Source organism: Equus przewalskii, chromosome 22 (assembly GCF_037783145.1).
Source record: "Equus przewalskii isolate Varuska chromosome 22, EquPr2, whole genome shotgun sequence".
Lineage (NCBI taxonomy): Eukaryota > Metazoa > Chordata > Mammalia > Perissodactyla > Equidae > Equus > Equus przewalskii.
This window is the reverse complement of record NC_091852.1, coordinates 18,698,099-18,721,765: the sequence shown is the minus strand read 5'-3', so window position 1 is coordinate 18,721,765 and position 23,667 is coordinate 18,698,099. Positions and strand designations below refer to the sequence as shown.

General features: G+C 43.2%; 1 long non-coding RNA gene across 2 annotated transcripts in view; it reads left to right on the top strand.

Moving 5' to 3' along the window:
* LOC103563677 (uncharacterized) overlaps window positions 1-23,667 on the top strand; it is a 67,644-nt gene that overhangs the window by 15,495 nt on the left and 28,482 nt on the right. Inside the window, exons 2-3 of one of the 2 annotated variants that reach the window (XR_011531698.1) lie at window positions 7,399-7,515; window positions 16,008-16,132. This is a non-coding gene — a long non-coding RNA (uncharacterized lncRNA). Of the gene's footprint in view, window positions 1-7,398; window positions 7,516-16,007; window positions 16,133-22,618; window positions 22,779-23,667 lie in introns of those variants that run through there. The other variant, XR_011531697.1, reaches the window with a different exon arrangement.

Below are 23,667 nucleotides of genomic sequence, written 5' to 3'. Positions count from 1 at the left end.
TCACTGCTGACAGTGATAATGACTACACTTGCTGTTGAAACCGCTGATGCCGCTCCTAGAGTCACAGCAGGATGCTGGAACCACAGTCACCCAGCACTGCAGCCCCTGGAACCACCAAAGGATATTCCACTGCTGCAGGAGACATTGCCAGAAGCAGACAGGGATACAAACGCCTTCTTCCTTCCTACCTTCCACTTGCCCTTCCCTCCCACCAGTGCCTCTCATTGACTGAACTTAGTCAGAAACGAGATGGCAAAGAAGTCTGGAAAAGTAGTTTGCAGTGTCCAGCTCCCTCTGATACAGAACAGCAGGGCCAGCTTCATGGACATTCGACCTGTGCAGTCACACAGGACCCCATCCTTAAAGAAGCCCCATATTGTCACTCTCTTGAAATTCTGAATACTTCTTGATTAAAGGGTCTTATGTTTTTATTTTGCACGGGCCCTGCAAATTATCTAGTTGGTCCTGGAGGGTGGAGCATGGAAGGGCAAAAATGGAGCTGAGAACACAGAGGAAAATGCCAGGGCTGCTGTGTGTTGGCAAATTGTTCTCCACAAAGTTTACACCAACTTGATCTATGTACTTGCAATGTATGGAGTGGCCTGGGAAACCACGAATTAGTTATGGTGCCAATAGGTAAGTTCCTGATATTTCCCCTAAGCAGTTCCAAAAGCAAGAGCAGAGAAGTCAACAAACTGGATCTCTGGCCTCTCAACCCAGAGCGTCAGATTAGAAACGCTCCCTGAGCTCTAATAGACAATTTTCCTACCTCACCCCTACACGGTGGAAACAGATCTTGGTGAGGGTATTGGTTGTCATAAAATTCATATATTTTATGAATATATAAAATTCATATAAAATTATAGCACAGAAAAATATCTTCTAGGGCCAAGTAAAAGTTAAACATAAGAGTAATTTGAAATATGTGAAAATAGTGCATGCACGTGACAGGTCAGAGTCATAAACGGTGCTACCTCCTCAGTTCTCTCATTGTTTTGTACACAAAACAAAATGTTTTGGGATTTACACAAACATGGCTCACAACGTAAATTTGTTCCAAATAATATTCCCTACAATAAAACTATTGTGTCAAGGAAATTGATGAGTGGATCTTTGCTTGAAACCCTGGTAAAGAAATATTACTTCTTGTTCATTATTTAGTTAGTGAGTTTTTGAGTAAAAAAGATGTTATATCCAAAAAAAGAAATCACCATTAAGTGGTATAAATTTTCAAGAGCTGTTATGGTGAAAAGTTGCTAATATGTAAAAGAAAACATAAAAGAATGAAGAATGGATGAATGAATGAATGGATAACTTTAAGGCCCCCTGTGGGTAGGAACCCTTGTTGTATGAGAGAAGGCTGACAACCCTGGGAGCACACAATGGTGGAGGAGGTGATGGGAGACCAAGAGAGAAGCCTAGTGCGGGGAACAGCATGGGGGAGAATTCTAGCCACCCTTTATTGATCATCCAGTGTATGCCAGCTGTAGAGACAAGATGGTCTCATTTGAGACTTCATTCTCCTGCCTTGTCATTTTGCAGAAGGTTATACACTGTTTCTACTCTTCAGTCACCAGCCTTTTTCAGTGCACGATTCCAGTGAACATACGTCACATATTTACTAGGACCGTCTTAATTTCAAATATTCTGTTTCATTGTCAGTCACGTGTTTCATACTTTGGAAAACATGATGGTCAAAGACTTGGGGCAGGGCATATAATTTTTTAGTGTGAATGAAAGGAAAGGAAGGGAATAATTGTTAGTTCGTATACTTCTGCGCAGAATATTCAACTATGGGATATACTTATTGCTTTGCGCAGTTTTGTTTTTCTTGTTTTTTTAGATAAACTAGAAATGTTTGAAGTAAAGAAGATGAAACTCTCAGGCTTTAAGCAATATCATAACTGCTAACTCTTACCTTGAGTCCCAGCCTCCTTGGTTATGAAGTAGGAAAACAGGAAGCTGAGATGAACAAATGAGTAGAGAATGGAAATTTTATTCTACCTTTTAACCTTTTTCCTTCATTCACTTATGACGATAATTCTTTTCCAACTTTTCTACCAAAATATCCTAATAGTCCAGAAGCATGAACTCTGAGATTCTAAGGGCTTGACTCCAAGAAAAATAGCAATTTCTTATCATTCCTTGGAAGACTGGTGTTTTATTATAAAAACTCGCATGAATTTTGTATTAATGCTATATATCTATATTTATTTTAATATAATTTTTTATAATATGGTTTTTATTCTCACCCAAATTTAAGGGTAAAATTGTCACCCCGGGAAGATTTGGTGTATAGTATAGTATTTATTCAATGGCTTTACGTGTAGCGCCTACCTTCACTACTGCCACATTGCTGCATACTCCTAATTTGGGATACATATCCTTATGAGTTCAAGAGTAAATAAATAAAGAGAAAAAAAATCAATCTTTGGAGCTTTGCTGTAATGATTTCAACTGTAATGATGTGTTTACTTACCAACAGTATGTAAACTCTTTCTTTAACTGGAAACCTCAGGGGAGGACGATTCCACCACACAAAGGGATCATTAAGCAGTGGGTCACCCAGAGTGAACCCTGTGATGGCTACCACAATCAGAATAAGGAGGAAAAATATGTAACTATCCTGTTAGATGAAGAGAAAACATTGGTTAGAATTTAAAATTTGTTCATTTAAAAATACTTAAATTAGGACTAGAAGGAAAAGTTTTTACACTAATATCCAGTACATTCCAAAAATCTATAAGAAACATGATACTTAACAGTGAAGTTCTAGAAGTATTTCCATTAAAGTCAGAAACAAGACAAGAACGCCCCCTTCACCATTCCTAGTCAAGACTGTGGAGGAAGTTCTAGATAATGCAGCAAGACAAGAAAAAGAAACAAAAGGCATAGGACTGGGAAGGAAGAGGGAAAATTTTTTGACATTTGTAGTTGATAGAATTGTCTAAACAGAAAGATTCAAACACACAAATAATTAGAACTAATAATAGTGCAGAATGGTAGCAGCTACAGTTCAACAGACTTACAGAAATCAAAACCTTTCTGTAAATCGTTAGCAATCAATTAAAATATGCAATTTTAAAAGATTCCATTCAAAATATCAAACAAAAATTGTAAGGTACTTAAGTTTCAAAATATGTGTATGACTGTACTGGAGAAATTTACAAAACATTTCAAGAGACGTAAAGGGAGATCTGAATAAAAAGAGGGTCTTTTATAAACTGGTTTCATAGGTGCAATGACAACACTTTAAAGATATCAATCTAAATTAATCTATAAATTTTTGCTGTTCCAAATAAAATCCCTGAGGTAGCTTTGAAAAGTGTCAACTCAGCTAAGCAGGAACTTTGTTACCCAGACTTCCTTCATGGAATAGTCCTGGGTTAGGATGAGCCATAAGAAAAGTTTGTGTGAAGATGGGAAGGTGGAGGCGAAGCAGAAGTCATTTTTTATGGTCTGAAGGTCAGTTTTGGGCCAAGAGCTATTGCAACTCATGTAGTAGCAGTGGGACCAGCTCTTTGTGACAGATCTGTGGTGAAGAGTGCCAGTTTATCCTGTAGGTCATCCCTATCATTGAGGTTAGGGCAATGAGAGAAAGACATGCGTTTATCCTTGTGGGCTGGTAATTGTCTCTGCTCTTCTCTATTCATCTTTCCACACTGCTGGCTTTGCTAACTTCAGGTCCAGCATCAGACACAGAACCAACAGCCTCACCTAGAATGCTTAGCTATCTCCTACAAATGTGTAAGGTTTAAGCCCTGCAATAAATCCCTATTCTATATCACTGATAGTGGCTCTGTGTTTCTGATCAACTCCTAACTAATGCAATCTCAAACAGGCATTTTGTAGAAGTTGATGGGCTGTTCCAAAAATTAATTTGGAAGATGAAGAGCCCAAGAATAAGTCAAGAGAATTTTGAAAAGTTAAAGAAGGAGGCAGGGGGTATTTCTGTCCTAGCAGACATCAAGACTTATATAGCATTTAATCAAAACAGTGTGATACTTATGGAGTGATAAAGCAAAAAAGACCAATAGAACAGAATAGAGAGCCCATAAAGACACTCAAACATATGTGAAAACATAATGTAAATGATAAAAGAGGTCTTACAAATCAATAGGGAGAATGATGTTCAATGTTGCTGTGGCATTTGGATATCTTACGTAAAAAAATATTAAAGTATAGCTCTATTTCCTATCATACCAAAAAATACATTTGCGAATAACTAAAGCTCTAAATATGAAAAGAAAACTTTAAAAAGAATTAGAGGAGAACATCACTCAAGACAAGAAGGAATTTCCTAAACAAAAACAAAAAATTGCAACCATAAGTGAAAAGTTGACAAATTTAGCTATATTGAGAAAAAGAAAAAAACTTAGTCTAAGTGACAAAAGACACCAAAAGCAGAGTGAAAATACAAAGCACATCTGGGGAGAAGACTTTGCATTACACACAGTAAACGAAGAATTAGCATCCACAAAATGTGACGAACTCCTGCAAATAGCTGAGAAACAACCTATTAACCAAAGCAAAGGAGAAACAAGGAAAGAATATAAACAGGCCATTCACATAAGATGCTCAATCTGACTGGTTATCATAGAAATGCAAATTAAAATTAAAATGAGATATTATCTCTTACCCATCAGATTAGTGAAAATGAAAAGTCAACAATATTAGTGAGAGTGTGGAGAAAAAGGAAACCTCCCATATTGTTGGTGAACGGAAATTGGGAGAACCACGATAGGAACAATTTGGTCATATCCATAAAAGTTGAAGATATATGTACCCTATCACCAGGCATATATCCTAGAAAAACTCTCTCAAGGATTTCATTACAGTGTTCTGACAGCAAAAACTAAAAACCAAAAGTCTGTTAAAAGAAGAATGAATAAATAACTTGAGGGCTATTCATGTCAGGGAAAGCATACAACAATTAAATGAATAACTTAGACCTACCTGGAGCAACACAAATGAATCTCACAAGCATAATGTTGAAATTTATCAAAACAAATTGCAGGATCCTATGTACTATTTTTAATGAAAATTTTAAAAACACCCCAAACAATGCCAAATATTGTCTCTGGATACATATCTATGTAGTAAAAAGATAGAATTAAAGGATAAATGCAGATTTCATGATTGTGGTGCTTCTCAGGAAACAAGATCAGGGAAGGATCCAGATAAATTTCCAAGTGTGGACATAACATTCAGAGTAAAGATTCAAAGCTAATATGGTAAGGTATTAACATTTGTTAAATTTCAATGGTGGGTACTATGGTTTATGTTATTCTTTTCTGTGATTTGAAATTTTTCATAATAAAAAAAGAGAAAAGCATTACAGTGGTGTCATGAACTGAATGTTTATGTCCCACCTACGCTCATATTTTGAAGCCTTGATCCCCAGTGTGATGGTGGTTGGAGGTGGGGCCTTTGGGAGGTAATTAGGTCATGAGGGTGGAGCCCCGTGAATGAGATTAGTGCCCTTGTAAGAAGAGAAATGAGAGAGACAATCTCTGTCTCTCTGCCATGTCAGGACACAGCAAGAAGGCAGCCATCTGTGAACGAGGAAGAGAGCTCTCACCAGGAGTCAAATTAGAGGCAGGACACCTTGATCTTGAATGTCCCAGCTTCCAGAAGTGTGAGGGATAAATGCCTGTGTTTAAGCCACCCAGCCAGTTGCATTTTGTTATGGTAGCCTGAGCTGCCTCAGACAAGCGGACACCCGTGGCTCCTCCCACCCCAACCTCTCCCGGAGACGTGAGCTCTGCAGAGAGCCAGAGCATGTGGTCTGATTTTACCACCCTGAGGACCTTGCTCTGCACATCAGCCCAGAAGGCTACCATCTGGAGTCCAGATAGGAGATTAGTCAGAAGTGGGATCCCCTCAAGTTTCCAGTGGAAAGACCCTCATGTGTTTTGCCCACTGGGAATTCTTTCTCCTCCCGCAAGACTGGCCTGGGTCACGCTGTGGTGCGTACTCCCTGTGGACTTGGAAACCAGAATGTCAGATGTCTCATGTGCAGCCGTGCTCCTGCATTGATTCTACTATGTCAGGACAGCCTGACCTCACCTGGGCCTGGACAGCTGTGGCTTCCTTGGCCCAGGGTGTGTTGGGACAGTCAGCACAATGGCCAACATGACTTTCCTCTTCCTCACAGCCAGCGAGACTGTCACCCCTTACCTCTATTCCTACTGCCTCAACTCAGAACAATCTGGAATGGAGCACTGTTTCTCATATTTGCCATCTACCTGACATACGGATTCCTTGAAAGGCAGATATCTGATTCTCCCCTCTCTTCATCTTCCTCTTCTCCCTTCTCTGTTTTTGTATTTGCTTCTCTGGTTTCCACACATGACTTTATTGTTTCACTGTGTGTCCACTTTGCGCTCTCTGGTCTGTCCCAGTGCTCTGTTTTTTTCTGATCTCTCTCTCTCTCTTGTATTTCTGCCTATTTGTCTTCTCTGTGGCTTCCCACTGCATGTCTGTGAAGAGCAGCGACAGCTTCCCATCCCACAGACCAGTGGGAAAACCAGAGGGAGCTCTGAGTGTGAGCAGTAGATGGATGGAAGTGGAAGAACACAATAAATGGCAAAACAATTTCAGCATTACAGGGCCTTAAATCCCAGGAGATGGGAGCCATTGAAATCTCATGTATCTAAGTTGAATTTTATTCAAGACTTTCTTAAGCTTTCAATTCTATCTAAGACATTCTGCTGAACAGGTCTAAGTGTTTCCCATAAGCTCAAAGATTAGTGAGAGTTGCAACAGAGATGGCGTAGAAGGCTAATATAGAGGCTCTCCCAGGTATCTGCAATGATAATAGGAACCTTCTTTGGATCACTAAGCAATGGTCTTCAGCCGACTTGTAGTTTCCAGCTCCTAGGGTTTGGTGTTTGTAGTTGAAAAGGTTTATGACTTTTCCAAGGAGGCAACTTCCATATTACAAGGTTTACAAGTGGGTTTTGGATTTGACTGAGGACTAATAGAATCTACTGACCTGACAAAGTTGTATCGTGGTGTTAGGCTGATTTCAATAAATTATAAATTGAAGCAGCCATACAGAGTGAGGCCACCCATTCAGCCCAAGTTATATGAACAGTGGTTTAAGATGTCAGTGCTTTCATAGTTCATATTACCATGCTGGAATGGAAATTTTACTCTACACAGCCACTTAAGGGGGAATATAGTGTCTGAGTTATTTTTAAAAAGCAGTCTGTCTTAACGCTTTTATACTTGCAGTGTTTTATAAGCATCTCTGTCACCTGAAATGGAGGCAAGCATTATCACTCTCGTGTCATGGATGAAGAGATGGTGCAGACGTTAATCGACATTCACCTTGCAGGGCAATGGCTGAGTCATTCAGGGTCACAGGTCTCCTTTTTTCTGCTTATTCTACAGGAGAGCATCACCTTGTGGTCAGTGAGTTCAAACTCCCGGGCTCTGCTACCGATGGAGACAGTCTGTTGTCGACCTTGAGCGACTTTCACATTCTCTCTGGATGCCTGTTTCCTTGCTGTGAGTTTGGACAACAAACACATACTTATGATTGTTTTCTTTCTTTCTTTTTGTCTTAAAAATCAGGAATGATGGATTGCCAGTGAATCAGAGGTGAGGGATTCCTATGACATAAAGCACAGAATCTCCAGGTTAGAAAGGATCTGGAAAGGGCAGCTGGCAGGGTGGGCCTGAAATGTAATCTTACAGTGGAATTAATGAAGGAGTTAAAAAATAAAGATTCTTGAGCTCCTTCCTACTAAAATGGAAAATACTAATATGAGGACCAGGAGTCTATAGTTTAAAAAGCGCCCCAGGTGATCTGGTGCAGGTTTAGAATTCGTGGCTTATGTGGAACCAACCACTCCAAGTGCATGAGACAGGGAACAGGCTTTGCAACTGCTGAGGGGTCAGATGTGCACTTCAAATAAATGGGCCATGGCATCAGAAATGCAGCTCCCTTAAAAGCGATTGAGCAGATGGGAGATGGACTGGGCAGAGGTGTTGGGAAACCCTGGACTCTGTTTTTGCCAGGAAGTCCTCCAGCTTAAGTGTGGAAGCCGGAAAGAGCCTCGAACAGAGCAAGGCTCAGTTTCAACCTGCTGTGTGATTTGGGTAAGCCACTCCCCCTCTCTGGACCTCAGTTTCCTACCTGTAAAATGGGAGTGTGGACTCTTTGATCTCTAAGTTGATTCTATGACACTTTGAAATTTACCTAATGTCCTTTTTGATGTGAACTTGCTATAACTCCAAATGCTCTCCATTATCTTAATGTTCTTATATAATGCTTTGTGGACCCAGTGCTTGTCCCACTGAATGTCTTTTCAGTCGTGGGCATCCTTGAGTGGCATGAATGCTATACCCAGCCACTGAGTCAGTGCGATTGCCCATAGAAATCAAAGCATTCCGAGGTGATTCCCTGCCATCTTAGGCTGCAAAAGCAACCTCTACGAAGGCAAGTTCCAGGGAAGAGAGGCAGAAGTCTAGGTTGCAAAGGCATTTGGAAAAAAAGGTGGTCTGATTTGGAGGGCGCTAAGTATCCTACCAGCCATCTCTGCTCCAGGTGAGGGTAATTCTATCTGCTGCTGCTTCAGGTGACCAGAGAAGGCTCTATCAACTGGCAAAGACAATGCTTTCCACTGATCATGCTCGCCTTTCCCCTGAGTGCTGACCGCTGTTGGCCAGAGAAGCGTGTAATGGTTATAGTTGTTGGCACCAGTGTTGGCTGCTCAGGCCGTAGCTTGGCCAATGAGACGAGGCTTGGGAAGGAAAGACTGGCTTAGCAGCAGCACCTTTGTAGGCCAGAAATGATCAAGTGTTCACTATGATTGGAAAGGAACCAAAAGAGAACAGTTCAGGGAAGAGAGCCCAAGGCTAAGGAGCCAAATAGTAGGCTTTACTGGGTTTTTGTTAGAGTCAATTAAATTCAATGGAGGAAACATTTATGGAGCACCCACTGTATGTCAGAAACTGTGCAAGGCTTTAGGAATTCAAAGGGGAACAAGCAGGGTCCCTTTCTTTAGGCATTTATAACCCGGGAGGGAAGTTCTCCATAAGAGAGACAGAACGTATCATCTAGGGGTGACGGCATGGCAGGGGGAGGAGCTTACACGATCTGGGCAGCAGGAAAGGGAGGCAGATGAGGTGACGTCTGAGTAGGACTTTGCTTGGAGAAGAGGGGAGTGGGCAGGACTTCTAGGCAGAGGAGACAAAATTAGCAAAGGCAAGAAGGTGTGGAAGAACATGGTGCCTCTGTGAACTGGAGAGCTGATGGGAGGTGTGGGGGCCATCCGGATACACAGGGGAGAGGAAGCTGAAGAGACCTAGCCAGGAGCTGGGCTCAATGTGTCTGTGCGTGCAAGGGCTTTAGCAGAGGCAGCCTCTTATTAAATCGTCACATTCGTGTTTTAGAAATATTGTCCTGGAAGCAGTGTGGAGGATGAGTGAACAGAAGGGACAAACGGAACCAGGGGATACATTAGGAGGTTAGGGAGGCAAGGCAGTGGTGGAGAGGCTGGGTCATATTCAGTATTGGGTCATCGAGTGGATCCGAGGGCTGTCTGGATGTGGGCAGCGTGTGAGAGGGAGGCACAACAGATCGTTCTTGGTTTTCTGGCTTGGATAATGGGCTCCAGGGATACCCCTCTCCCTTCGGCTCTTGCGCCTCCCCCAAGGTGGGGTGGGTGAGATCCCCCACTCTGCTTTTATAACTTTCCAAGATAACTTGGAAGCTGGTGGTTGAGGGACACCCTTTGAAAAACGATGAGTTCTTAGAGGCACCCAAAAGAAGAAAATACTTGAAAATAAACTTTAGCTAAACTTTTTTAGGGACTGTGTATTATTTGACTATTATTAATCTTGAAGAAAGTACACATATATAATTGTGAAACATTACTCACATACTGAAAAGCTTACAAAATAGAAATATACAACTCATCGATTAATCACAAAGCAAACATTACTGTCACCATCATGTTGGGCTGGAAATGCGGGCAACACGGCGAGCACCCCGGAAGCCCCTTTCATGCCCTGTCTCGGCCAAAATCGTCTTGTCCCAGAGTCCCACCTCCCTCCGGGAGAACCATGATCCTGATGAAAGCACTTAAAAAAAATAAAACTAAAAACCACGCATTTCCAAATGAATACAACAAAAGAAAAAGCATATCTTTCGTATTTTCCTTTTTCCAATTTAGGTTAATTCTTCCTCATCTTCCTAGTCTGATTGAGTTTAGGGATCCTGACAGTCATTTGGTTCAGTACCTACAGGAGTAACAAAACTGTGGTCTGGGCTGCTCTTTGCTCTGTGACTATATAAGCTAAGCTGTGGTCTTGATCAATTAATCACCTCTGTAACTTTTTGTAGCTTATACGGCTTTGAGTTTACAGAAAGTCCATTTATCTAGAGAGAGGCATTCGCCTTTGTATAAACAGTGGTGAGTACACCCCGAACCATCTAAAGGGAGAGAGGAGAGGAAAAGAGGATGAATTGTTGAGCCTGGAATCTTAACATTTACTTATTTAGGTTCTGCATGTCTTTATAGGCTTGAGGAGCTATTTCTCCATCCCTCTTCCTAAAGCTGCTGCTTTCTTAACAGGCTGTTAGAATTGCAGGCTCCAGCCACCTCTGATACACACAACACTTTCATTCACTGCAGAAGGGAGTTTTGTGTGGAGAGAGGGTCTACCTAAAGGAAAGAGTGGACGGCCCAGACGTTTGATCTGCTAGAGCGAGCTACATCAGGAGAGGCCTGGGCAATGGAGCAAAGCGTTAGGACGATCTGGAAAGATGGGAGAATTGGCAAGAAGGCAGCAGCCCCGTCCCCCTCTGCCATCCCAAAGGCAGGATGAGCCAACCTCTCCAAGTTCACATCAAGGTTTACGAGGGTCAGCGTGTTTGTGCAGGCCTTGACATTTTCACAAATTGCTCTGTAGTTGTTTTTATTAGTTTTCTTCCAGCTGTTGCTCCAGGGCCCTTCTGGCAGCCGGGCCTTCCAGGCCAGCTTGGAATCCCTTGTTAATTGACTCAAGTCATGAAAAGGTGCCATCTGCTTTGAACTCTTGCCTGTTCCAAAGCTGGACAAATCCCAGGCACGCACCATAGGAAAAGCAGTAATGAGGCTCACACCTCCGAGTTTAGAGTTTAGAACTCTGTCTGGTCAGGTGTTAAGGGCAGAGGTGAAGGGCGAGCCCAAGGGGACGGGTTTGAAGAGTAAACAGACCCTGAGGCTGTACTTCCTCCTGGGTCCTAAGCGATGACGCCAGGCTTGGGAGGAGATTTCACAGCAATCCTGTCAAACCCCTCTGGTGAATAGCATCATGTTGACCCAAATAAATTCACAGATATCTGTTACTCCCTGTGTTTTCACTTCACACCAGCTCTCCTCAGATGCGCCTCAGCTTGGGAAAGAGGCCTCGGTGAGAGGTTTCCTGTGAAGCTATTAGTTTCATCCCACTTCATAGAGAAAAAACAAGAAAAATCTTAAGGGGGTTTAGGAAGAAGGACCACTATCACCACGATGCAACACCTGATGTTGAAACGCTCTTTTCATATTTATTATTTAAAAATGATGGCAAGGGCAGTGTCAACAGAGCAAAATATTTATTGACTTTCATGAAACATCCCCCAATTACAACGTTTTAAAAAAGTGTTAGATCAACTGTAGTGTGAAATTGACTTCTGTCTCCTCCAGTACAATGTGTAATCAGACCTTCTTTCCTTGATAAATTTTGATACTTTAAAATGGACCCAGGTCCAAGCATGCTTCTTAAAGTTGTATCGTACAGAAGGGCGTCCAGTATGCTGTTATTTGTTTATCAGGAAAGATGAATCACTAGTGGAAATAAGAAAATAGCGTGTTTGCTAAGGCTTGGAAAGATTGTCAGAAAATGTGGCACCAGTGCAGGGCGTGGTCGGTGGGGCGTGGTGGCAGATGGAGGGAGAAGCCGTAAGTTAAAACAGATTTAAGAGGCATATTCATCATATACAATGTGTAGACCTTGTTTGAATCCTGATTTGAACAAACTAACGGTAAAACAAACAAAGACAATCAGGGGAAATAGGACAGTGACTGGATATTTGATGAAATTAAGGAATTATTCTTTAAAAAATTTAGGCATAAGAATGGTATTGTGACTGTTAAAAAAAAAGAGAGTTCTCATCTTCTCATCTTTTAGAGATATGTACAAAAATATTTACAAATGAAATTACATGATGTCTGGAACTTATTTTGAAATAACCCAAAGGGTCAGGGAGGGGTTAAGTGTATGGTAACAGAAAAGAGGCAAGAGATGAAATAAAATCGACCTTGAGTTGATAATTGTTGAAGATGGGAAATGAATATGAGAGTTATGGGTTTGTTGTATTATTCTCCCTGCTTCTCTGTATTGAACATTTGTATTATGCAAAATTAAAAATGAAAGTCCTCAGGGGCCGGCCCCAAGGCTGAGTTGTTGGGGTTCCACACGCTCCACTTTGGCAGCCCGGGTTCAAGGGTTAGGATCCCAGGCATGGACTTACTCCACTCATCAGCCATACTCTGGAGGCATCCCACGCACAAAGTAGACGAAGACTCGCTCGGAAGTTAGCTCAGAGCTAATCTTCCTCAAGCAAAAAAAGAGGAGGATTGGCAACAGATATTAGCTCAGGGTCAATTTTCCTCACAAAAAACAAAAAGTGAAAGAGAAGGACCTCAGTGGGCTCTTGTCACGTATGGTTAGCTTTCTTATGTAGAGGAGGGAAAAGGTGCTGAAGATTTCCTCTCCAAATGGTCATACAATTTTTACCTTTATTAATTTTATAATCAAAGAAATCTCAATGAGCTCTTTCTAATCTTATGATTCTTTGATTATACGATTCTGTGAAATTGCAATCAGTTGATATCTTGGCCATAACAGTCATCAGCTCTGACCTCAAATTGAGGTTGGAGAGGAGCAGAAAAGGAAGGAATAGCTTCCCACTGAGAAGTTGGTTTTTCACTTACACCAAGCCAGGGATCTGGTCTGAATATTTGTAATGGGATGTGGAGATGTGGGACAACAGAATGTTATGCTTTTGGGGACTTAAATAAATGTGGGCGGGGAGAGTAGTTCCGGTTTGCATGATAAACTCATTTTAAGGAAACTCTATATCCTAGACTGAAAAATAATTTATTCCTTAGACCGGATTTCCAATGCTATCACAACTCTATTAATTATCCATGCTGTGTAACAAATTCCCCCAAAAATTTGGTGGCTGAAAACTGCAAATATTTATTATCTCACAGTTTCTGAGGATCAGAAATCTGGGTGTGGCATAGCAGGGTGCTTGTGGTTCAGAGTGTCTCCCAAAGCTACAGTCAAGGTGTTGTCTGGGGCTGTAGTCATCTGAAGGCCTGACTGGGGGAGGATCTGCCTCTGGGTTCATTCACACGGCTGTTGGCAGGCCTCGAATCTGTTTCCCAATTCACTCCTGTGGGCCTCTCTGCAGGGCTGCCTCGCCACGTGGCAGCCAGCTTCTCCCAGAGCAAGTGAACCAACACAGAGCACGAGAGAGGGAGCATCATATGGAAGCTGCAGTCTTTTTATAGCATAATCTTGGAAGTGACAACTGATCTCTTCTGCTGTACTCCATTCTTTTTTTTTTCTTTTTAAAATTTGGCACCCGAGCTAACATCTGTCGCCAATCTTTTTTTTTTCTTCTTCTTCTTCTTCTTCTTCTTCTTTTTCTCCTCAAAGCCCCCCAGTACATAATTGTATGGTCTAGTTGTGAGTCCTTCTGGTTGTGCTGTGTGGGGAGCTGCCTCAGCATGGCCTGACCAGCAGTGCCATGTCTGCGCCCAGGATCCAAACCCGAGAAACCCCAGGCCACCGAAGCGGAGTGTGTGAACTTAACCACTAGGCCATGGGACCGGCCCCTGTACTCCATTCTTTAGAAATGAGTCACTAGATCCAGTGAGGGTGACCAGTTCATCCCCAGTTGCCCAGGACTTTCCCACTTTAACGCTGAAAGTTCCACATCTTGGGAACCTCTTCAATCCCAGATTTTTACTGGTCATGCTAAATCTAGCCTACACTCAAGGCGGGGAATTCTACAAGGGTGTGAATATCAAGAGGTGGGGATCGCTGAGTGTCATCTTCCAGGCTGGCTACCACAACAACCTTTCTAAGATTTAGTTCTCGTCATTACTGAAAAACAATGCCTGCAAGCCATTTCCTGATTCATATATCAGAATATATATCATATACCAGTTTTTTAATGATATAATGAATCACGTTAAAGTGGATTGAATAAATACATAAACCAACTTTAGAAACAGAATTTTATTTATGGGGGAGGGATAATAAGATTTATTATGTGTGTGTGTATAGTTTTTCCAATTTGGTCATTATTTCAAAGCAAATATTGATTTTGGTATACCAGTTCTGTCTTTTGCTTTGACTTCTAGAATTCCTGGCTAGATTTATGATCTCTTTTTTTTTTTTTAAGAAAAATTAATTTTTAAATTATCCCCTATGGCCAGATATTTTAATGATTTTGAATTTTGGAACATATTTTAAAATTTTAAACCCAGCTTTGGAGTTGACCATTTTGACTCTGACTCAGAAATTCAAATTATTCATTGGTCCATTCAAGCAATAGATATGTATTAAGCACCTAATGTGCGCTGTGCTCTATGCCCAGCCCTGAGGATATAGCGTTGAGCCAGCAGGACTTGTTTACTTTTTGTACGTCATGGACCTTGGAGCCGATTGGGTCAGTAAAATAAGGTGTCCACCACCGTGGGCTTAAGTGTCCCTCTCTTGCACTCTTCTGCCCACGGCTATCTGACGTCTAACTCTTCATGGAAAGTATCCATTTGTATACAAGTTTCTTCCACTACACTGTGCGCTCCTTGAGGGCAAGAAGCATGTCTTTGCTCAATCTTTAAGAATAAAAAAAGGTATCGATGACTTCTAATATGCTAGGCCCTCTGCTGCATCTTGATTAAGAAAGCTAAAAAGATCTGTTTTCTTGGAGCTTCCAATCTAGAGGGATGACCGACAGTAGACAAGCAAACAAACCAACAGGGTTATACGTGTGCTAAGTGCCATGAAAGAAAGAAAGGGTGCCAGGAGAGAACTAGGAAACCCTAGTTTGGAAGGATTAATGAAGGAAGGCCTGTCTGAAGAAGGGCACTGGAGCTCAGCTGAGACTGGGACGGGGAGGGCCAGGCGTTCACGCAAGGAGCTGGGTGAGGGATATTCCAGGCTGAGAGAATAGAGTGTGCAAACGCCCTAAGGCGGGGAAGGGCTTAGAAAATTCAAGGAACTGAAGGGAGGCAATAGGGCACTAGTGTTGTGGGGAAGGGGGAGCATGATGACTGTGAAGATTGGAGAGGCATATAAGAGATTCCTATAGGACTTTCTAGGACTGGAGAATTTTTTAATTTATCCTAAAGACAATGGTATCCCCTGGTGAAATTGTAGGCAGGGAGTCACTTTGCAGGCAGGGAGTCACATTGTCTTAGTCTGGCTTCTCCTAGAAGCAGACCATGAGTGAAGCATTAGGATGCAAGTAGTTTGTTCAAGAGATGACCCCAGGAAGCATCAGTAAAGGAGTGGGGAATTGAGACAGACAAGGGAAGATATCCAATAAAGGCTGCATTTTAAACAAAATTACCACTGTGGACCACTGAAGCTTAATTGCTCTGGGGAACTCTGGAGGCCACTATAGAATGTGCCCCTCGAATTATTCCTCTTGAGGGGTGAGAGAACTGAGGAATTTATATACCCAATCTCGCCAGCCATTGCTTGAAGTCTGTTGGGGGATAAGGAATGTCTTGTAGGGCATGGGCAAGCGTTTCTAGCCTGCTGCAAGGGTGGGCAAAGCAGCTTCATGACCAGAAAGAAACCTCTGGCAAAAAAAGACAGGTTCTGGAGTTTGGAAATCGGGTTAGTGAACAGGTTAGCGGTAAGGGTGAGGGTACATGGGGAGGCAGTGTCTACTGCAATCATGATCCAGTGTAGGAGTTAATAGTTCCCTCTGGTTCTTTCAGTGTGAATAAACCAGGAGCAGACCAGAGTGAAAGTGGGAGACCAATTCAGAGGCAATTTCAGTGGTCCAGGTGGGAGAGGATGGAGACCTGGACAAGATGATGGCAGATGGAGATGGAGAGAAGAGGTGGGCTTCAGATTCATGTTGGACATGGTGTTCACACCTTGGTGATGGTTTGGACATGGGACATGAGAGAGAAAGGAACTTCATGAGTGATTTCTGGCTTGAGTATCTGAATGGGTGGTGGTGACATTTACTGAAATGGGAAAATGGGGAAAGGGTTGATTTTGGGTCATGTATTTATAATGACGCAGTTGGCACAGTCATGTGACTTTCTCCAGCAATGCTTAGCTGGCACAGAAGAGGTGGGCTGTAGGTTTCATCCACAGGTGAGTGTTTGCCAGGACTGGGCAGCAGGAGAGAAGTAAGGGAGCTGAAGGGACTTGCAAGGGAGTCATTAGCAAACTGTTGGACTAGGAACTCAAAACTCATTGACAGGGAAATGAAGGCAGAAAGGGGCAGTTGGTCAGAGACAAGATGGTGGAACCAGTGGGTCAACAGTGGGGCTATTAGAGAAAGTAAGCTGGAAGGATAAGAGCAAGTGGTCTTCTTCATCTTGGTACCCACAGCTCCTACACAGCTTCTGAAATATAGTAAAAGCTCAGTAAATAACTGTGTTTAAACTGAGGTCATTGTTGGCCTGAGGATGGATCTTAGAGGGATGGGGTTGCACCTTTCTCTAGTCCTCTATTTCTTGGGTTCAGTGGTCTTTCTGAATGAGTCCATTCTGTTTCTCTGTTCAATTTTTTCCTTTGGGATCAGCACACAAGAACTTCTCTGCTTCCAGTCCCCAGTGGGATATGAACACGATAGTTACTGCTGGGCTGTCCCAAAGTCACTCTGTGCTTGTGGGAAGCTGGATGGACTGTGGACTGATCTCTGGACGTTCATTCGTTCATTCGTTCATCCACCCATTCATTCAATAAACCCTCACTGAGCAGCTACTACATACCTATCTCCTTGCTAGGTTTTGAGTTAACAAAATGAATGAATGAGTAAATGGCCAATAAAGTTTTGTTCATTAGGGAGCTACAAATTGTAGCACTTGAGTTTCTGGACTTGAACTTTTTGGGTCTGTCCATCATTCACAGTCATATTGAGACTAGAGGGGACAGCCTTTATTCTTTAGCCTGCTGTGTTGTTTTAAAATTTTACCAAAATGTATAATACTCTGAAGACACACAAAAGAAAGAAATCCTTCCATGGTGTCTAAAAATGTACAAATGCATCTCTCCAAGAGCCGGGGTCAGGTCAGCAGTTATGCCTTCATCAAGGGCGGGATTCAGATTCTCACCCCTTTAACATTTTTTAAACCATGACATATTATTTTTTTAGGATGGTTTTACCTACCTAAGGGTAATGCTCACCAATTCTTCTTCAGAAGTTGCGCTGTCTTCCACGTGAGACATTTAATTTTAATTAATCGAATCAGCCATTTGTTTTGTTTTTCCAAACCCTCCGCCACTCCCAGGTAATCTGAAGAAATCTCTCCCCAAAGGGAGCCAGGCTTTTGCGTGCTCCGGTGTCAGCCCTTTCCACTGTTGCCTCCAGCAGGTTGGAGGGACCAAGTCTCAGGTATTTGCTGAGCGTCTGGCACAACGGGGTGCATAAGCGCTGTTCATAAATTCTGGTGTGACTAATGGATTGATATAAATCTCATTAGGGCTAGGATTGTGCCTCTGTCCCCAGCACCTAGAACAGTGCCTCCTACCATTAGGTGCTCAATGAAAATGTTTGTTGAATGAATGCATGAGTGAATATTACTGGGGACTGTTGAGCTTTGTAAATCCAAAAATGTGCTCTAGGGTCGACTCATTTGATTCCCTTCCAGCTTTCAGCGGTGATATGAAATAGGGCTGTGATTTTAGAATGTTTTGCTTGTGCTCTGCATCCTTTTTTGGGGAGGTGGGGAAGAGGTTAGCAGGCCGAAGCATCCTTAACCAACACACCAATCTGAGCTGCTCCTCCTCATCCATTCTCTATCTTGCGGAAAGTGCCACTCCAACCAAATCAGTGAAGTGAAAAAAGAAAACAAAGCTGGGTTTAATTGTTACTCCTATCCCTTACACAAGAGTGCCACGACTGAAAATACAGAGGGGCAGCCTGAGGGGCTGTAAATAGAGAGACTAGAAAGTTAGGAAAGAAGACTCTGAAAGAGCATCACTTTTGGAGCCTTTCTTGAGGATCTCCTCTGTCACCTGCAGCTTGCTCTGTGTCTTGGCTTATGTTGGAGGAATGCTTACTCCTCACTCATGATGCTCTTTCCATGAGAAGGGGCCTTCTGTTCCATCAACAATGCTGGCCTTTCCATACCCTTCCACTCATTCCTCCCAGGAAAGGATAGGTGACATAACAGAGTGGTGAGTTTGAGATGAGGAATTGAGTTGTGTAGCCCAGTCTCTGCCTCTCTTGGGACTGACCTGTCAGCAAAGAGCCCCATTCTGCTCTGCTCCAGTATCCTCTATAGAGGGCAGGCTATGCATCTGTTGGGGGCCTTGTAATCATGCAGTGCTGCCTGCGACTGGGTGGGTAAGGCTGCCTAATTTTGGGATTCAGTACTAGAAAGCTCATTATTGCTGCACACCTAAGACACATCTTCCCGCCCAACCTTGATGAGTAATGTCATAGTCGGTTTAGGCTGCTGTTAGAAAAATACCATGGATGGGGTGGCTTAAATGACAAACATTTATATTTCACAGTTCTGGAGGCCGGGAAGTCCGCAATCAGGGTCCAGCATGGTTGGGTTCTGGTGAGGGCTCTCTTTCTGATTTGCAGATGGCTAACTTCTCCCTGTGTCCTTGCGTGGTGGAGAGCAGACAGAGAGGAAGCAAGCTCTCTCATGTCTCTTCTTATAAGGGCACTAATCCTATCATGAGGGCTCCACCTTCATGATCTAATTACCTCCCAGAGGCCCCCTCTCCAAACATCGTCACACTGGGGTTAGGGTTTCAATGTATGAATTTTGGGAGCACGCAAACATTCGATCCATAGCAAGTAATAAGGATGAGTTTTTCATCTCCATCTGCCTGACTCCTGTGGCTTTCTCTCATTTGGTGCCAAACTTGGGTGAGGAAGGGACCCCCTCAAATACCAATAGCTGAGGTCTAGTGTTTGGATGTTTGGGGGTTGATCTGGCTGAAAGGGACAGAGACAAGCAGGTAGAGTTTCTTTGGTTCAGTGCTTAACCAGTTTGCACAGAGCAAATCCCCTTTTCTTTCTATGGGTGCCGCATCCACGATGCCCTAGCTCTCAGCGCTGTTGCTGCTCCTTCCCTCTGCTATGCTGCTTTGCTGCAGCCCTTGTTTTCCAGCATCCTCCATCTGATAACATCACGGGGAGAGAGGGGAACGTTAGGAAAAGAGAGCAGGAAGAGAGGGCAGAAGCGTTCCCAGTAGTAGCCCTGCAGGCAGCACCCTTGTTTAGTGCAAACTGACTCTTCTTCAGCCAAGCAGATGCTTAAGACCCAAGTTTCATTAGGCTGAATTCCTTCCCATAGGGCACCTTGGTCCCTCATGCAAATGAAACTCTTCATGAGCCAACCCCGATAGCTGAAGAGGCCATGTCTGAGTCTGATAATGCTCTGTATAATATATGTAAAACACACAATAATGCATACATACACACCTACATTTTAGGATGCAATGCTACAGGTGAATACATATATGCACAAGGAAGCATGTGTGTACACATACATTTGCTACATATAATAAAACAACTCTTCCCCAATTAAAATTCAAAGTCAATAAAGGTAAGGAAGGGACTGTTTCTGTATTTCTTCTGTCCTCAAGGTTAGCTCTTCGAGTCAAGCCTCTCTTCCAAGTCGGGATTTAATTTCCTTGGAAAGATAGTCTATGGAAGGCAAGAAGTGCAGGACCTGGGTCCTTTTTCTGACCACGTCTCTGGCTGTATGACCTGGAGCACAACCGTCCTGCTTCAAAGCCTGCGTTTCACTGCATAGTACGTAGGGTAGAGGCTGTGCTGCGTTGGCTCTCCTAGCTCCTTCTGTGGATGTATACTCTGAACAAATAGCCAACGATTTGTAGGTGGCCAGAGGAAGATATGGAGGGAAGGAGAAGGTGGTGAGGTTTAAAGAGACAGGAAATATGGCAGCCCTCATTTACTGGAGAGCTACGTATTATACAATCGGCAAAGGATGGGGTCTAGGGGTTCCAATGGAATCATTGCCTACCTCATCAGTTACTGCAAGAATGATAGAAACAACTGTGATTGGCTTTGCACTCTTTAGAAAAAAAGGCATTTACAGGTGTGGCAGAGAGGAAGAGAGAGAGAAAGAGAGAGAGAGAACAGGCTGTGTGCTTGGCACTTTGTCGGGTGCTGTGAGGGGCACAGGGGTGGACCAGCCGCGGACCCTTCCCAATTGCTCGTCATCTCTGGCGAGAGAGGTCAGCCGCAGGCTCCGGAGAAATAGCTCCTTAAGAGCGGGACAGGAAAAGTGCTGTGGAATTTGATAAACTAGAACTGATATCTAAAACTCTCTACTTGAGTCATTGAGCATTTGCAAGACAGATTCCTTCAGGAGAGGGCCCCACAGGACTCTTGTTTGGGCTCTCACCTCACTTATCCCATGGAAGGCATGATCAACAGTGACTGAATGTGTTGGCCCACATTATTTACAAACACCGTGCTTGAACCGTGGTTAGGCAGAGACGTATTTGGAGAAGGTTTTGTGCTCACTACAGCTCTGTGCTAGAAAGGTCTGACTCGAAATGCTTCAATTGAGTTTCTTAACTATTTACCTTGGTCCTTCGTGTTTTTTGTTTTCCAGTTCTTCCTCAAACACGCTCTTTCTCTTCTTCCGAAAACAGTCAGATGGCTGAGTCTAATGGGACTGTGATTATCTTACTAGAAAGACAGCACTTTGCAAAGCTTGCTTTATATTAGATTCCCTTCAAAGTCTACACAGGGCGTGTGAGCATGAGGGCAATGACATCCACATAAGGCCTACAGCTGGAAAGAACATTCTTAGAGCGGGAAGTGCTGTGTGAACAGTTGTCTGCTCTGCCCCAACTGTTGCCACATGTGGGTGGGGCCCCCTGAAGGAGAAGGCAGAAGGGCTCTAGGTTTCTGGGGTACATATTAGGCTCTGAGCCACAGTTACCGCTACTATTATTATTTATAGTTAAAACTACTCAGTTAGTATTCATGGAAAATTTCTAAGGTAGGAATTATTGTGACCTGCCGTTTACAATTTGAAAGGACATGCAATTTCACTAAGGTTATATCAATAGTAAAAGGCAGAACCAGGATTCAAACCAGGCTCCAAGATTTCTCCCCCACCTTTTCTTTTTTGGAGAGGAAGATTGGCCCTGAGCTAATACCTGTGCCCATCTTCCTCTGTTTTGTATGTGGAAACACCACCAAAGCATGGCTTGATGAATGGTGTAGGTCTGTGCCTGTGATCCGAACCCACGAACCTGGGCCACTGAAGCGGAGTGCACCGAACGTAACCACTATGTCACTGGGCCAGCTCCCAAGTTCTTTCCCTTTTGTTGAAGGAATGATTTAGTGAAGGAATGACTAGTGATATCGTGATACGCACCAGCCGAACTTTCACTAGGAATTGACCTGATTGTTGATGTTTTGTAATTTGTGTACTTTCCCCCCAGTATTGGCATGATTCTTTATCTAAATTCAAGAGGTCACTTCTTAACTAAGCATTTCAGTGTTAGGAGGCACCATCAATCAACCAACAAATTTTGGTCTCTGTATATTGATACCTAGGTGCCTGCCAAGGTGAATTTATGGAGAGTATCAGATACTCTTCAAATGCTCATTTTAGCCAACTATTTCTTTCCCAGTTTTAATGTGGATAATGTATAGTAACACTGAATGAACTTACATTCTCTGTGCTCTCTCCTCACTCGTGTGGGGTAAATGAACCCAAGGTGACCACTGAGGAGGCCGCAGGAAAGAAAGAATGAAGGGACTGGCATGATTCATATCTTGAAAGCTAGTGTTTGAATAATGAGGAGTCACTTATGATTACTATTAGAATTTCCCCATTCTTCCTCTTCTTGTTCTAGTGACTTTCAAGTCCCTGGAGTATTTTATTGTCATTTCTGATACATAGACAGCTAAAGTGGGTATCACCCTTAAGAACTTACAGATGGAAGTTGACAACGCCTCTGCGAGAAAGAGGTATCATTACTGTCATTCACGGAGAGCCTGAGAGTCTAGGCCTCCATGCCTGCTCCACTGGCTACAAGTTCAGGACTCTCCAGAGCCCCAGGGTGTTCTCCTGGGAGCTTCTCCTCCCTCCCCTCCACCGCCACTTGGAGACTGTCACCTGCCTTGGAGGAGAATTCTTATTGAGAGTTCCTAAGCCCTGGATTTTCCAGACTCAGTCCTCTGCCTCTCAGTGATCAGCTCACGAGAGTTTGCCCTGAAACGTACACAGTGATTTCTGTGCTACTTTTTGGTATTTCCTGCTGGAGCTCGGTCTGGGTGGAGTTCCCTGTGGAAGTGCCAGAGTTTTCCTGTTTGTGCAGTTGATTTTCAAAACCTTAAATAAACTCTGTTGTGATGTGTTCAGGATCATAACAACTCAACAACTAAAATAGGTGCCTACTATGGGCCTGGCACGGTTCTAGCAGCTGGGGATACAACAGTGACCTCAGCAGACCCTGCTTTCAAAGAGCTTGCGCTTGGGTCCAGGACACTGATTAGCAAACAGGCATTTGCCCTCCGCGTGGTAAGTGCTGTGAAGGACAAAGTCCAGGGTGTTGGAGGTTGGGGGGGTGGTGCACACAGCAGGGGCAGTGACTGAGCCCAGCCTCGGGAGTGGCAGGGCTTGGGGGTGTGGGAAGTGCCAGCAGAGGCTTCCTAGAGCCCGAGCCAGCTAAACTGTATCCTAACTACCAGAAACTAATTTTTGTAGACTCTGTTCTCAATTATCTACAAGTAGATGATTGCACTTAATTTGCAAGAAAACTTTTTGCAATGGCTTGAGTATTTCAATTTCCTCTATTTATAATACATGTTACATAGAGGCATCAAATCTCACAAGGACAGAGCTTCGGCAGCCCAGATAGCCTGCTCAAAGGAGGGTTTGGGACGAGTGAAACACTGCATTTCCTGCTTGGGACCGAAGAGAAGGGAGAAAGGAGATAGGGGTGGGGGGCATTGAAGTGCTTCCCAAGCTTCCGACCATTCAGGTCTTTATAGGGAGCGTCATTATTTCATCTGAAGTGTATTTTCAGGGTGTCAAGCAGGCACATCTCTGTTCAAATACCAGATAGGCAACAAAACACATTCCAGAGCCACCAGATGTAAATGACTCGTGGATGATTCTCTTTTTAGCTTCTCCAGGCCATTGTTCCCCTCCATTAGCGCAAATAATAAAGACCAACTTCTTGCCAAAGGAAAGAATAGGGGGTGGGGTTGGGAACAATGCAAAGGCTTCTGTGTGTCTGGCCAGACGAGTTCCCTGTGATTAGTCTCTGATCCACTTTTGATCTCTTGGTCAGACAATAAAATGCCTATTTAATTTAAAAATAAACTTTATTAAGGTTTAATTTACATGCAATAAAACACACCCAATTTAAGTATGCTGTTCTTTGAGTTTTGACAAATGTATACAC